At 45.4% G+C, this 5,461-nt stretch overlaps 1 long non-coding RNA gene across 1 annotated transcript; it reads left to right on the top strand.

The window, feature by feature from the left end:
* Nucleotides 1–3,835: 3,835 nt before the first annotated feature.
* On the top strand, nt 3,836–5,461 carry LOC121135226. Its single transcript, XR_005872436.1, has 3 exons — nt 3,836–3,999; nt 4,512–4,547; nt 5,238–5,461. It is a non-coding gene; the product is annotated as an uncharacterized LOC121135226 (long non-coding RNA).

Here is a 5,461-nt window from a genome sequence, read left to right on the forward strand (position 1 = left end):
TTGCCCTGCCCTAGAGACCTTGGTCTCTATGACTGCACCTTTTCCTCCACCTCTTATATTTTTTCCTGCTCCCTCGTCCATAATGCTTCTCAACCCATAAAAGGGGTGCAATGATTTCCTAATTAGGAGTGAGCAGCCAACAGTCCCTTACTCTCAATGCTTTGACCAGTTAAGAGTTTTACACTCTTTGTGTCCAAGTGCAAAAACAGTTTCTCTGGCCAAGTCTAAAAACGCTGTGACGTGGGGGCATGAGCATAAATGCTTACATGGCAATTTGCCTTGATATTATTTTGTATTTCAGGAAGGCACTTACCTTTTATACACAAATTTCTAATTTTTCAAACGAGTATGTGTTTAATGTGTGTGTATATAATCCTGCATGAGTTTATATGCACCACATGTATGTAGGAGCTGGTGGACTCTAGAATAAGGCTTTGAATTCCCAGAGCTTGAGCAGCAGGTGGTTGTGAGCAGCCATGTGGGTTCTTTGTCAGAAACATGTGGTCTTAGCGGCCTGAGACATCCTCCAGACACAAAAGTGCCATTTTAAAGTGCATGTTACATTCATACCTTTCCCTAAAATATAGAAAATGAACACAGGAGTTATTCTGCAAGAGCTTTCATTGGACCTTCACTGTCAGCATCAGTAAATGTTTAGAAGGTTCCCAATCAGAACCTGCAGCCCTGTCCTTAAGATGTGTGCACCTTCTTGTCAAAAATGAGACGGGAAATATCTACTGGCATCTAGGGAAAGAGCTCAGGGGTACTGCTAAATCTACAATGTATAGAAAAATGCTCACAGAAAGCATCACGCAGCCTATCCTGGCTGGGGTTGCAAGTACCAGGAATACTGCACACAAGAAGATGTATGCAGACGTGCTCCTCACAAAATATAAGCATGCAGAAACAGCTAGATGAGAGCAGATATAGCAGAACAGAGATCATTTCAATTTCACACACATTCCATCTTTCACCAAATCCGGTAATAGCTCTATCTTTCTTGTAGTCTGAAACTTCCATGTACTCCTGTTTGGTAAATTTGACATTGTCTGTGTCGGCTCTCTATTTGGCCTGCGTCTCAGTTTGCTTCCTCGTGCTGTGATAAAAACCATGACCAAACGCAACATGGGCAGGAAAGTGTTTCTTACATTTTGTAGGTTATAGTTCATTATGGGAGAAGCCAAGGCAGGAGCTCAGAGTGGGGAACTGAAACAGACTCATGGAGGAACTTCCTTGTATCCTCCTCCTGGCTTGGTCAGTCTGCTTTCTTGCACATCCTAGGTCTACATGCCCAGGGCTGGCACTGTCTGCAATGGGGGTTGTTTCTCCCACATCACATGCTACTCAAGAAAATTCCATGCAGATATACCTATAGGTCAAGTTGACGGAGGTAGTTTGTCAACTGAGATGACCTGTCCCCAAACATGCTAGATTGGTTTCAACTTGACAAAAAACAACTAGCAGGATTTATGAGATTATTCTGACATATGTACAATGGGGACTCAGCCAGACTGGTCACAGGGCAAGGCCGCTTCTAGAGCAAGACTGGGCAGGTGGGGGACAAATCTCAATTTTGTTTGCTTTGGTGATAGTTTCCCCTGGTGTGATTTTGTTTCTTGCTGCCTCAAATATGGCCCAGATTTTGTTGCCCCTTTATCTTGCCAAGCCTGATTTTGTTTAAAAGCTTTCATTCAGCCAGGCAGTGATGGCACACACTTTTAAGCTCAACATTCCAGAGGTAGAGGCAGGCTATCTCTGTGAGTTCAAGGTCAGTCTGATTGAGTTCCAGGACAGCCAGGACAGTTACACAGAGAAATCCTTTCTCGAACCCACCACTAAATGTATTTTCCTTTTTTTAGGTGTGTGTGTGTGACAGAGAGAGAGAGAGAGAGAGAGAGAGAGAGAGAGAGAGAGAGAGAGAGAGAGAGAGAGCATGTATGTGCGTGAGTGTGCATGCAGGTGGTCCTTATGGAAGCCAGAGGCTTCCCCCTGGTGCTGGATATTCAGGCAGTTGTGGTCCACATGTAGTGGTTACTGGGAACCCAATTCACACTCCTCTGCAAATGTACTAGACCTTTTTTAAATTTTTAAAATTACTTTAATTTTAAATAGCTTGCTTCATATGTTAATCACAGTTCCCTCTCCCTCCCCTCCCCCAGCACCCCCCCTACACTCTACCCCCAGCCTCCCACCCTATCCTCACTTCCTTCCACTTAGAGAATATCCAGAGTCTGTCATTTCACTCAGGGCAGGGTCCAGGCACTCCCCTAAGAGGCCAGGTTGAGAGAGCATCCCTCTTTGCACTTGGCTTCTGTTAATGTTTGAGCCTCTAATGCCTGGGTGATTTAATGAGATTGTTTGAAAACAATTGTAGAAACATAAACTTCTGCCTGGTGGTGGTGGCATTCATCGTTAATCCCTCCACTTTAGAGGCAGGGGCATGTGAATTTCTGTTAACTGATTTCATCTCTTCTGGGAAGGGCATGACCCAGTGAACCCAACACTCTATGACAGGATGGTGAGAGAAACACTGTGTGCCAATATTTCCAGGTAGTGCCCATGTGTTTTCTTCCTGTGCTCATCACAGCTGAAAAAGGATTTCATTATTTGTACATAAATGAAAAGAAACCCAGCAACTTAAAGGGAAAGGAATGACCTAAGTACCGCATGTTTCCAGGACAATAATGTTTGTCTTTTATTCTGCTTCACCGACATTTGAGCAAGCAGAAAAGATGTGCATGTAATTAGGGTGTGGTACAAAGGCAGTTGGGGAAGAGAAGCACTGATCAGTCCACAGGTTCAGGGAAAGGCGGCCATTCTGTGAACCACGGGGCCCCACAGATAAGCTTGTGGTGGACTTTGTGAACAGTAAATAGGAGAGTGAATAGAAGGGAGGACACAGCTGTGCCGTGCTGGTGTGTGCAGATGAATGCAGGGGATGGAGAAGAAAGAAACGAGACACACTGATCTGTGTCAGAGCATGTGGTGCCAGGTGTGGATCACATGGGACGCTGGTGACAAGACTGAGTTGGTATTGGGCAAGGTGGCACAGGCATGGACTCTGCTTGCAACAGGAGGTGGTGCTGGTCACTAATCCTGAGCTGCCATTTCTCCTTCCCCAGTCTTGCTGGAGAGAGTCTATGTCCAGTTAGCTGAAAGCAAACAGTTTCTGATGTTGGGGACACTACACTTTTACTTTCTTGTTTATTTTTATTCATGTGTGGTAAGTGTACACTTACGTTGTATTCCTATGCGTGGCTGCAGAGGGCAGAGGATTGTGTGATATTCCATACAGCTGGAGTTACAGGTGTTAGTGAGCAACCCAGTGTGGGTGCTGGGAACTGAACTCAGGTCCTCTGAAAGAACAGCACGTGTCACTGAGCAGGCTCTCCAGACCCCTCTTTTTCCCTGTTGTTTCTCATTTGTCATTTGGCTCTGAGACAGTGTCCCTTTCTATAGTGAGGGAAGGTCTGGGTGTCATGATCATAGACACCTGAGATTATATGCATGCCTCACACCCAGATGTAAACACTGTTTACATGAGACAGTCACGATATTGAGTACTTTCACTGTGATCCACCCTTTGCATTGATCTTCAATTGTACCCTCACTGCCCTCCAACTCTAGGATCCTTAACCCTCTAACCTCTGGGAGGTCGCAGAGGAAGCTCCCAATTCATAAACAGTCAGATGCCTGTGAGGGCTGCTCTGGGCTGGGACTGAGGAGCAGGCAGTTCCCAAGTGTAGAAGACATGCTGAAGGAGACCACAGGGGCAGGCTTGGGTAGAGGAAGCCCTGTCATTTCCGGTCAGGAGAGAGGACTATTTCACAGAGCAGAGACTTTCTGGTCTATTCCGCAAGGGGAGTGAGTGTCAGAATGCAAGTGTTGGAGGCTGTGTGGGAGGATGCCCAGGGCAGGCATCACCTGAACCAATGAAGACATGAACACGTTTCAGTGGTCTGGGCTACTGATTGGAGATCCAGAGAAACCGCTGCTCAGGTCAGTAACTTATCACATTTGTGCTGTTTTTCGGTGACACTCCTCTAACCTTAAGAATGCAGGGACTGAGAAAGGACCTGCCTGGTAGTGTACATCTGGCTAGGAGTTCGTGGTTGGGGAGCTCACATCCGGCAATGAACTCCCGAGAATTGCTTTGATAAACAGACACAGTATGGCGCTGACGTCTAAACTGGTATCTTTATACCCGTAGAGTTGTGTAGCTCTCTCTCACTGTTCATCGGGGAAGTTTCTTTGTGCAGTGGACAGCGGCTGATCACAACTGATCAAAGTGCAGAATAAGTGTGTGTTTAGCCACACCAGGGACATCTGTGTTATGGCACCTGTAGTCAAGGACCCGGGGAGTACTGCAGAAGAGGTGACAGAAAGGCCTTAGAGGAAGAAGACAGGGAGGATCTGTGGTTCCTTCTGTCTTTGCTTACTTAGTGTTAGGACTACATTTATGTGCCTCCATGCTTGAGTCATTCACATTTTCCCTCCTCTTTTGGAAACAGGGAAAAATGACCCCAGACTTGAAGTCATCTTACTGTGTGAGTATGTGTTGTATTTTTTGATGAATGTATATGTATGTTAATGTGCACAGTGTACATGAATGTCTATGCACCTACATGTGGAGAACAAAGGTTGGTTGTGAGCTCTTCACCTTATTTTTGATATATGATCTCTCACTGAACTGTTCATTCATATGCTGTCTCCCTTGATTGGCCAGTGAGCCCTGGAAATAATCCTGCCTCTGAAATCCCCACACCATGCAAGGGATAAGTTGATGCATGAGCGTGCACACATTTTCATCTGGCACCTGGAACCCCATACTCAGGTCCTCATGCTTATGCAGAAGGCACTTTACTACCCGAGCCATCACCTTTCTCATGTTTCTGCATCCAGCTTCCAAGTACCTGGGCCTAGAGCCACATTCAGTCATTCTGTGTTCTGGTTATACAATTTCACAATCCTAGAAGCAATGTCTGTGTGGACCAGCTCCTCCATGTATCTGCTGACACCTAGTATGCCATGTGCTAGTTAATCGAGATTGCTGAATTGACATGCTCTAGAAACACCTAGCGGGAAGTTTCAGGTATGCCATTGAGGGAATGCCTGGATTAGGTTAGTTGAAAGGTTAAGACATACCCACTGTGGCTGATACCATTCCTTATGCAATAGTCCTAAGCTGAATATACAAAGGGTATGCAAACTGAGCTTTCATCCTTCTCTACTTGCAGGCTGGAGAGAATATATGACTACCTGCCTCAAGCTCCTGCTACCATCGTTTAACTGTCGTGATGGAATGTACGCAAAAACCGTGAACCAAAATTACGTCTGCCTTCCTTCAATTGCTTTTGTCGGGGATTTTCTCGTAGCAACAATACAAGAAACTAATGGAACCTGTCATTTTAATAGATGTATAGTGGTTTCTTATATTTAAACAAGCATTTACTTAATGGCA

This window comes from Mesocricetus auratus, unplaced genomic scaffold (assembly GCF_017639785.1).
Source record: "Mesocricetus auratus isolate SY011 unplaced genomic scaffold, BCM_Maur_2.0 Super-Scaffold_100033, whole genome shotgun sequence".
Taxonomy (NCBI): domain Eukaryota; kingdom Metazoa; phylum Chordata; class Mammalia; order Rodentia; family Cricetidae; genus Mesocricetus; species Mesocricetus auratus.